The following is an 11644-nucleotide window of genomic DNA, read 5'->3' as shown; positions in this document are numbered from 1 at the left end:
ACATCACTCACTGTTATAACTCTTAAAGAATGCAAGGGTAACTGATGGTCTCTATCATGTTTCCACAACACCAGTGGATTCTGAAGGATAACAGTAGACCAGCAGAAATTCTAAGTACCAGACATGGAGCATGAAAGAAAAAGAGAGGAAATAAGAGAGTGAAAGAGAAAGAGAAATATCACAATACTGAAAGTGCATAACAGATAAACAAGAGCTGTATGAGAATATTCATACTGCTATCTTTAGACTCTACATCTACATTTGGAAGTATTTGATGTATGATAAGCCATCGACATGAAATATAAAGTTATTTTGATAAAAATAAAAATGACTCCGAAGAAAATATAAATGCACAAACAATCTTCACAGAAGCAAACTCTCAGAAATATTTCATCACTTTGAAAAGGATAAAGTGGCTGAAGTTAGTATAACTTTAGAAATATGACAATTCACAAAGACATAAAAAGATATTGATATATTTCATTATATAACCCAAAGAAGAAAGCAAATATTGTTTAGATGATTTTTTTAAAACATAGTCTCTCAGGTACTGGGAAGGTGGCTCAGTGGTAGAGTGCCTGCCTTGCATGCATAAAGCCCTGGGTTTGATTCCTCACCATGACATAAGCAGAAAAAGATGGAAGTGTGTTCTGGCTCAAGTGGTAGTGCTAGCCCGGAGCTGAGGGAGAGCACCTAGGACCCAGAGTTCAAGCCCCATGACCAGAAAAATCAAAATATAAAACAAAACAAAACACAGTCTCTCACTTTTGTGGCCTCAACTCTGTAATACCAATGCTTCAGCCTAGGGCTAAGATTTTAGGTGTGGATATTTATCAACACTCCTGATTCAGACTCTACTTAATCATTTTTAAAATTAATATTTTGTTCTTAATTTTCCTCTTTGTAAATTCATATGCCCTATAAAAAATGGTTTGGCCATCCCAGTAACCTTCTCAAAGTACCTCATATTGATGACTTTCAAAAAGTTGTATTATATTACTAGGAAAACAATGCTACAAATAAGGAAAACCAATAACAAAATATTAATGATTAAAATAAAACTAAAATAATTATCAGTGTTTTCAGTATTTGAAGGGTACTAACTATTAGATTTTACTATTTTCTCATATTCCTGTACATTTAAAATGGGCTAAGATTATGATATTCAACAAGAGGTTTTTAGGTTATGAGTAATCTTTAAAGTTACCCACTAAGATTACTATTTATGGCTCATCTAATCATTTGTATATGGTTTATATCATCATTTGTTACTCGCTAACATATAAAATAAGGAAGCCAGGGGCTGGGAAGGTAGCTCAGTGGTAGAGCGCTTGCCTTGAATGCATGAGGCCCTGGGTTTGATTCCTCAGCACCACATAAGCAAAAAGAAAAAAGCCGGAAGTGGTGCTGTGGCTCAAGTGGTAGAGCCCTAGCCTTGAGCTGAAGAGCTGAGGGAGAGTGCCCATGCCCATAGTTCAGGCCCCGCGACTGGACCCCCCCAAAAATTAAAAAACATAAAATAAAATAAGGAAGCCTTATAGTTTTAACAGAAACTGTGTAGTTAACAAAGTCTTAACTCTTTATTCTGCTCCTTTACACAAAGACTTGGCAACTTCTCATTAGTAATGTTTCTATAAACTCTGAAATATACATACATAGTAGCATATGTCTGTTAACATAAATCTTAAATACTTTATCGAAAAGTTTTATTACCTGCCAAACATTCCTAGTTTTAGCATATATAAGCAAATTCCCAAAATTAAATATATTTAAACCATTAAAACTTTTAACAAAACTTAACACTTGCTGCAGTGTTCATTATCACAGGTGCCTTGTATAGAATAATTGAATTCCTCCTCCTACACATCTCTTGAACAATAAATATCTGGAATTATTTTGTTTTTGACATGTCATTCTTGACTTTATTCTTAAATGTGTGCTTATGTAAGAAGTACATGGCTCTAAAATTTCATGAAAATTGTTTTAAACTTACTTTTTGTTGAATTGTCTAGTTTAAGAAAATCAATTACACTTTATGTATAAAACATGTTCTATGCTCTATTCAGCATCACGTACTCTAACATTGGAACGATACAGAGAAGATTTGAATTGCCCCTGCGCAAGTATGACAGGCAAATTCCTGTACCATTCCATACTTTTACAACAACAGATGCTGGAGGGTATGTGACCACAAGGGAACTGTACTGCACTCTTGGTGGGAGTGTAAACTTGTTCAACCACTTTGGAAAGTATTATGGAGGTTCCTCAAAAGACTCCACATAGAACTCCCCTATGACACAGCAATCCCACATTTGGACATTTACCCAAAAGATCACAAACAAGACGGTACTAAAACTACCAGCACAATTATATTTATTGCAGTATTGTTTAAGATAGCTAAGATATAAGACCAACCCCGATGCCCCTCATCAGATAAATAGATCAAGAAAATGTACTATTTATACCAATGAAATTCTATGCCTCCATAAGAAAGAATGGCATCGCCCAATTTGTTAGAAAACGGAAAGACTTGGAAAAAGAAATTGTTAAGTGAAGTAAGCCAAGTCCAAAGAAACATAGGTCCCAGAGTTTCCCTAATTTTTAATAGCTAATATATGTCTGGGATATACACATATGACCAGATAAGATGTTGTTAAGGGAAATCAATCCCCAAATAGGAACACAAGTGTTTTTTTTCTTTATTGCTATTGTTCTAACGTACTTATAACAGGCTATGTGATTTTTTTGTTTCTTTATATGTTCCTCCCCCATGCTATAACCCCTGTTTTCACTGTATTTGAATTTGGTGTGCCCACCTCTTGTATATAAGCTCCTGTAATTTGGGGAGGGGAAGGAAAAAAACAAAATGCTTAAAAATGGATTCAGGTTGACCCATTGTAACAATGAGATGCACAAGACACTATGTTGAAAACTGAACTTTACGATTTAGGCAGGGGAACGGGGGAGGGGAGTGTACTTGTAGAGGTTGGCGGGAAGGGACGGTAGAGGGAAAATAAAGGAGGAGGTAACAATGCTTGTTAGGAAATGTACTCATTACTTGCTCATGTAAATGTGACCTCTCTGTACAGTATTTTTAAAATAAAAAATATGAAAATGTTCTGAGATGAAAGAGTTTATTTCTTTTATTTTACTCAGATAATATGGTTAACAACGAAATTAATGCAAAACACTGATATGAAGGCATTTTGAATGAATGTGTGTGTGCACGTGCACGTGTTCTCATGCACTTGCATGTATATTGGTGTGCTCACAGTTTGAAAAATGGGCTTAAAAGTCTTGCTAGTTCTTTCCTCTCTAGATTGATGAGCTACTATATGAGCTACATCTCCATTCCTGGCCCTTTGCTAGCTCATTGAAATTTTTGAAAAATAATCTCATGAATGTATTTTGCCCTGATTGGCTTCCACTGTTATCCACAGATCTCTGGCTCCTGAGTAAATATGCCGAGTAGTTAGGATTACAGTTGTGACCAACCAGCACAAGGCTTTCAGAATAATTTTAAAAGTAGAAGAAAGTTTACTTCACGGGGGCCTCTTTTATCATCTCCTACTTCTAAAGCATTTTGGAGTTATTATTTGTGAATTTTTTTTGTTTTTTGGATTCTTAAGAAATTAAGTGATGATATTTAAAGTTTAGTACTTTGTAAAATGGATCCTGGAAAAATGGGACAGAATATATTTGTCTCTTTTATAAGCTCAGCTCTGTGCATGATAACCCAATGTCACCAACACTGTCTGTGTTGAAGACAAAATGTAACAGAAAACAATCACCTTAGGCAATAATTGCTATGGTATTATTTCTTCGACAATATGAACATTGAATAGAGTGTAAGAGAATGGAGAGATTTTACCTACCTTTTGTGTATTGCTGAAAGACTTTTGGAAACTGACTCATTTCCTTCCTCACAGTGTGTGTTTGGGCCATGCACTTACTGCCTTTACTTACAATTTTTCCCAACACTAAAATGGTAATAACATTAGCATTATAGAAAATGTTATCTTAAGAATTAAGGAAAATAAAACTTGTGAAATACTTAACATAAACCTCCATGAATGAGTTTTGAGTTTAGCCAGCAGTTTTTTTTAAATACTAAAAAGAATGCAATAAGTATTACAGAAACCATTGTATATAGTGAGCAAACAGAAGTAATGTTATCTATTGATCATGCTCTTTTTCCAAGGAAGCCAGGTGGATTATTTCTCATGCTGTAAATCAAACTTGTTATCTTATGTCTTGATAGTGTAAAAATATCAGGACAAAATAATGAAGGAATGTTGTAGACTGAGGTGAAGTCCCTATGAAAATGTTCAAAACTGATAAAACATAAAAGTATCTGAGCATTATATTGTGTTTTACATCATTTAAGTTACATTGCAAAGTTAAGAAAGACTTAGAAGAATGGATTCTCTTTTTGATGTCCTATCATAGGTCCTTGGATGAACTCTTTCCTCATTCTTGTAAAGGCATTATCAGATGAGGGGAAATATATTATTTTTTGTTTGCTTCTGTCCATTTATTCTTCATTTGACATCTGAACTACTTGAGACTGAAAGAAAGCAAGGAAATTAGACACGTAGTCTTTGGAAAGAACAATCAATGTGAAATAAATAAAATGCATACAGCCTTGTCAAAGGTCTGACTAAAGTGAATTATATAGTCTCAAGCATAAACAGAAAATCATTAAGCAATATCATGTTATTTAAAATTGAAAATGTTAGGAGTTGCTTAATATTGTTCCTTTCTAATGCCTTGAATTAATTATTGATTTTGTATAGAAAGATTGAAGATGAGATTAACAAGAAACTTGATTAAAAGTGGACAAAAGTTCTGAATCGACATGTTCTCCTTAAAGCCCTGAAAATTTCCAGTGGGTTTACAAAGTTCTTTAATACCACTTCTATGCTGGTTTAATTCTTTTTGAGCAGAAGTCATTAGAGAAATGTAATTCAAAATTACTTTGATACTACTTCATAATTATTGTAACTTTTATCAAAAAAATGAAAGTAATCAGGTGTGGTGGTAAAGGCTTTTAATTCCAAGCACTTAGGAGGTTGGATTTAAGTCTAAGGCCAGTCTGGAGTACTGAAGATAATAAAAACATGCCCTTTATTACCTTTTAACAAAGGTAATAATGCTGAAAGTGTGGAGAAAAGGAAATTTTCTACACTCTTCAACAAAATGCAGGTTAGTATTCTCCTTGTAGAAAGTAATACGCAGCTTTCTAAAGAACTCCAATGTTGAAATATCATCTGCCCCACCAATCATGTGATTATTTCTCTATGAGTAACTCAAATATATCTGCAGTCCATTGTACTTATCATTCACAACAACAGCCAAGATATAAATCGAAGTTCAGTGTTCAACTACAGACTAATAAAGCAACTGTGGCACATGCGCGAATACCTTTTTCTGTTTCATCCTTAAAATAGCAAGAGACTTCTCCCATTAGCCACAACTTACAATGAACTGAAAGATGTATTCTAAATGAAGAAAAATATTGTCTTCTGATCTTTGTAAACACACACACACACACACACACACACACACATCAACATCAAATATTAAGAGAGAAATTTTTAAAAAGTAAAGCAATGTGGAATTGCTGCATTTAGGTCACAATGTAGAAGATAGTACATATATAGGATGAACCGGTATAGAATTGTAATGTACAATATGAGGATACAGGGGACAAGACTGGCCTTACATGGTTTCTCCTATTTACAATATCTAGTATATGTCTGAGTCAAGCAGAAAAGGTCAGATAAGGTGGTGTTAGGGAAATAAACCCTAAAATATTTATTCATTTTTTTTCTTTCATGAGATTGTTTCTAACACATTTTTAAAACTATTTATTTGTTGCTTTGTATGTCCCTCTCACACAGTATAACCCCTGCTTTCACTGTGTTTGATGTCGGTATAATTTGTGGAGGGGAAGGGAAAAAACAAATCGTTTAAATAGGGATACAGTTGGACCCATTGCAACAATGAAATGTACAAATCGTTATGTCGAAAACGAACTTTACAATTTTGGTGTGGTGGGGAAGCAGGGATGCTTGGGGGGCGGGGGGAGGATGGGAAGAGATGGAAAAGGGAAAAAAAGGAGGAGGCTACAATGCTTGATAAGAAATGTACTCATTATTTTGCCCATGTAATTGTAACCCCTCTGTACATTATTTTCACAATAAAAAAAAGGAATGAAGCTAAGTAAGTAGGAGTTGTTCTTCTGAGTAGGGGTTCCTCCTTTTGTTGTGCTTCCTTCAGTAATGGATAAGATGAACATTATTCTTTAAATATACCTGCCTGTTTGCAGAAATAATAACAAACAATATACCAATAATGTTGCATGCTCAATATAGAACAAAATGTCAAATTAAAATACATGATATTATCCTTGGTGTAAACTAATTATTGCAAATAAAGGAAACCATGGGACCTATGTTTCTTTGTCTAGTTTACTTCACTTAATATGATTTTTTTCCCAAGATCTTCCATTTCCTTAAAAATGAGGTGGTACCTTTCTTTCTGATGAAAGCATAGTATTGCATGTACGTATACCTCTCTGTTGTGTGTGTGTGTGTGTGTGTGTGTGTGTTTGTGTGTGTTTTTCACTTTCTTGATCCATTCATCTACTGAGGGGCATCTGGGTTGATTCCATATCTTAACTAGGGTAAATACTACTGTATTAAAACATAATTGGGCTGGTAGCTTTAGTGTGGCCTTGTTTGTGGTCACTAGGGTAAATGCACAGAAGTGGGATTACTGGGTAATAGGGGAACATTATTGTGTACATCAAGGATAATATTAATAGTTGAGCAGAATTGCTCAATATCTATGTACATAAGACTCTATAAGGTGATTCAAAGTTAAATCAACAAATGTTGATATAACTTTTTGTTGTTCCTAATATACTACGTGGTTTGTTTTTACCCTTTTGTGTTTTCCCCACCTATGGTTTATTGCCTGAAGACACTGTATTTTAATCTGATGCCCTGGGTATTGTAAATATGTTGATCTTAACTTGGGAATGGAAAGAGAAAAAACTAAATGGTGAGACAAAGGACAAAGGAGTAACCTATGAAACTGTGATACTCACAAGACAATATGTTGGAAATAATCTTGGGGGGGGGGGCGTTGGCAGGGAAGAGGGAAAAAATTGGAGAAGGGGTAACAAGTTAGAAAAGAAATAAATTCCTTACCTTACTTGTGTAAGTATAACCCCTCTGTACTTTACCTTAACAATAGAATTTAAATAAAAAATAAAATATATGAGTGCAACAATACAGGAGATAGGAGAGGGGGGAAATACTGTAGTATAGTGCAGTAAAACAGCTGTGGAAACTAGAAATTTTACTTTTACATAGGAAGGAATAAACTAGCACACAGATTTTCAGCCTTACGTGTCATTAAAAAGGGAAAACAAAATGCACAATCAGCAAACCAATAGAGATAAAATAGAAAACTAAGCACGTTGAATGGATGACTTGGACCAAGAATAACAAATAACACAAGCTGGTAAGTTTAAAAAATATTACCCATAATTCTATTAAATGTTGTTTACATCACAATTTGTTAGCACTATAATTCAAATCACAGTTTAATAATATATCATTTTTATAATGTTATTTATTTTTGATTTCTTAATATAGAATGTTTGATATATAATTTTAATTTTAGCAGCTACAGAAAAGAAGAAAGTGAAACTAATTTTAATGATATATTTCATGAATTGTAAAATTGAGAAACATTAAAATTTAAAGAAATAATTTATCACTATTGTTTTATTTCTGTGAATTAATGTAATAATTCAAAGTGTATTCTACACTTAACACTCATCTTAACATCAAATAATAAATTATTGCACATGACTCGGTTTTATGTGGAAGGATTCAGCACTGTGGTAAAATTCACACCACACAATACACGAGGGAATGACCCCTCTCATCTAGTTTAAGTTGTGGAAATTTGATTTCTACATGAATGTTAAATTCCTGTCTAGTTGACATCTATACAAGTATATAGAATTATATGCATAAAGAGTACTTCAGATGATACTTAAAAGTCATATTCATTAATTAAATTTTTATTATTTTGTACCAAATAAATATTTATAGAGAGACTGAATTTCTGAGTAAAGATGGTGTATGTGGGCCAGATTATGCATATTCAGGCTTATTTTATGGGCCAGATTATGCATATTCAGGCTTATTTTATATTCCTGATATTGTTTCTACAGTTAGATTTAATTTTCCATAACTGGGTGAAGTGTATTATATTGGATATATGAAAGTAATTCTTTGCCATTAATCCTTTGCCAGTTGTCTAATACTAATATAATTTATCCATGCATTAGAAGTAATGGAAATAAAAACAGATATAAGCAAGATAAATCAATCTGAAGTAGAAAAGTATTTTCACCTTTATTTTGATAGCTGGTCCTACAGAATATTCTTGGGAAAATGTGCCCCATGCTGGCCACAACTGCAGAATATTATGGTTTGACCTATCATAAGAGAAGGAAGGATGGGGAACCTCCCTTCCAAAAGTCTGCCCCGAGAGATGTGATCTGCTTTATGGTGGTTACTTGAAAATGAACATTTTTCACAGTCAACCTTGAAAAGCCATCTTGATAGACCATTTCTGTAAGTGGATTACTACAAAGTTGTTAATGGCTTTGTAAGATTGCCAGATTGCCTCATTTTGAGACAATTTAACAGGAATTTAGTCACCTGTTCTTTGAATCTTTCAGGGAAATTCCAATTGACCCTAGGCCAGGGAATCATTGGGGCCCAGAGAAGCTACTACCTTGAATAGTAATCCTAGACCTCTGAAAACACACACACACACACACACACACACACACACACACACACACACACACACACACTCACACACACATACAAATAAAACAATCAAACAAACAAAAAATTCCAGTTAGTACAGCCAGTCAGGGCTGGTATCACAGCCAACTTGAAGTCAGGCAAAAAAAGAGAAGCTGAGAGTTATTTAGTTGATAACTAATATATTTTTTATGAGGCCGACTGATATGAGACCCCAGAGAGAGGGCCAGGAAGACTGATCAGAGAAACTAAAATTGGTCACACAAAGATTGGAAAATAAAATTCCTTGCAGAACAAATAAATCATAGTAAGCCTGCACATATAAGAACAAGACAGCAGACCAAATTCCAGAAATGCACATTTTCTTAGAGGTCAGCTTAATGAATTAGCAATGGAAATATTTGAATTCTGAAATATTTGACCACATGTGGAAGAAGGCTGAAGAGAAAGAAAATGCCATCACTCTGTGAGGAGGTCCAACATCACATTAGGAAGTAATCAAGCACAGATTTATAATAAAAAGAGTAAATAATTATTCCAAATGAGGGCTTCATTTGTTTTGATCTAACAGTTCTTGATTTAGGTGCTAGCAATTACCATACATTTATCCAGTCCCACAGCTGAGTTAATATTGACCACAGTAGTCCCACATGAAGGAAAAGAGAAAATTTATAAATGTCTGATGAAATGAGTAGAGGGTGAAGTAATCTAATAATGATATCTGAGGTTTATAAACAGGTGATGAGGTGGATTTTCTTTTCTAAAAATCCCCCATTTTTAGCCTGGTGCCAGTGGCTCACAGATGTAACCCTACCTACTCAAGAAGCTAAGATCTGAGGATGGCGTTTCAAAGCCAACCTGGGCTATTCTATCTACTGCAAATAGAATGATTTGGTATCCTATGACAAAAGGTTCATATTTGCAGAAACAAATACCAGCAGTGGTAACTTTTTTTCCAGTCCTTGAACTCTGGGCCTGGGCCCTGAACATGGTTGTTCTGGTAGCTTTCATGTGAGCTTGTTTGTTATTTATTGGATTACTGCCAATGAGGGTAATTACTGGGTCTAAAGGGAGATCTATGTTTAGTCTTTTCAAGAAACTTCGTACTGCATTCCACAGTGGTTGAACAAGTTTAGTTTCCCATCAACAGTGTAATAGAGTTCCCAATTGGTTACATTCATGCCAGCATTTTCTATTGCTAGTTTTCTTGATAATGGCCATTCTAATTTCCCTTTTTAGATTTTAATGTTTTCACAGTAGAGTTCCTTCACATTTTTAGTTAAATTAATTAATTCCTAGTTTTGTTGTTGTTTTGTTTTGTTTTGTTTAGATTTGATTTTGAGGCTAATGAGGTTGTATTTTGGATTTCAGGTTGGTTCTTCCCTTTGTCGGTAACACAGAAAAACTACTGATTCTTGTGGGTTTTATACCGTGCTACATAACTGAAGGTTAGCATCACCTTTACTAACTTGAGGGAGGAAGCTATAAGGACTTTTAAATACAGGATCATTTCATCTGTAAAAAGGGATAGTTTTACTTTTTCCCTATTTGTATCCCCCTTTTTTTTCTCTTTCCAATTGCTCTTGCTAGAAAGTCCGCTACCATTTTGAAGAGTAGTAGAGAGTGGACATCCTTGTCTCATTCATGATTTTAATGTCTTAATGCTTCCACCGTTAGGTAAATGCTAATTATCTCTATCATAACCATACTCTGTATTATACTGAGGAGTGTTCCATGCATTCCTAGCTTCTCAGACTTTTTTAATCAAAAAGGGGTATTGGAGGTTTTTGAAAGCTATTTCTATATCCACATAGATGATCATATGTTTCTCATCCCTGCTTCTGCTGATGGTTTGTGCTATGGTTATTGACAAGAATTTTGAATCAAATTGTATCCTAGGATGATAATTGATCATACCATCTGGCTTTTTTGTTAGTTACTGAAATTGGCTGGTGAGAATTTTATTAAGAAGTTCTGTATTAATGCTTATCAAAAAGTTCTCTTTCTTTAGTGAGTCCCTATGTGATTTGGGGAAGTGTCTAATTCTATCTTCATAGAATGTGTTTGATAATTCCATTCCCCTTTCCATTCCATTGAAGAGTTAGACCTGCGTATTGTAAGTTCTTTGCAGGACCTAATTTCATGGTAAATTCATTGAGTCCTAGCTTTTTCTGGAATGGGAAGTGGTTTATTGACATTTAATTTTCATTACTTCTTATGTGTTACTTCTTACTTCAGATTCAGTATAGGAAAGCATGAATTTCTCCAGGATTCTCCAGATTATTGGCATAAGGTTTTCAAAGTACTCTCTTATAACATTCTCAATTTTGCTTATATCTGTTGTGTTGTCTCATTTTTGTCTCTAATTTTCTCTATTTGAGTGAGTCCTCTTATTTTTTTATTATGAAAGTGATATGCAGAAGGGTCGTTACAATTACATAAGTAATGAGTATATTTTTTTAAATGTTAACCCTTCCCCATTTTTTCCTGCTTCCCCCAACCCTGACATCCCACTCCCCTAAAGTTGTAAAGTTCATTTCTAACATAGTGTCTTGTGTATATCACTTTTGCTTTGGTTAATCTTTGTCCCACCATTTCTGTGATTTCTCTCCCCTTCCCCAAATCAGATAAACATGTGTAAGACAAAGGGTACAGAAATAAAAAACAGTGAATACAAGGGTAAAAACTAAATAGAAATAACCAAAAACAGCTCACTATACAAGCATCTTGTATCCATTTCTTGGATCTCATTTCGATAAGCATCATTTTATATGGTGATATGCATA

The 11644-nt window shown here is 34.2% G+C and overlaps 1 non-coding gene across 1 annotated transcript; it reads left to right on the top strand.

Annotated features, from left to right (window-relative positions):
* Positions 1-2053: 2053 nt before the first annotated feature.
* Positions 2054-2160, top strand: LOC122096816. The gene has a single exon (XR_006145408.1). It is a non-coding gene; the product is annotated as a U6 spliceosomal RNA (small nuclear RNA).
* Positions 2161-11644: the final 9484 nt, after the last annotated feature.

The sequence above is a fragment of the Dipodomys spectabilis genome, unplaced genomic scaffold (genome assembly GCF_019054845.1).
Source record: "Dipodomys spectabilis isolate Male_0828 unplaced genomic scaffold, ASM1905484v1 ptg000391l, whole genome shotgun sequence".
In the NCBI taxonomy this organism is placed as follows: Eukaryota; Metazoa; Chordata; class Mammalia; order Rodentia; family Heteromyidae; genus Dipodomys; species Dipodomys spectabilis.
Note: the sequence above shows the minus strand (reverse complement) of the source record. Positions and strands in the feature narration are given on the sequence as shown.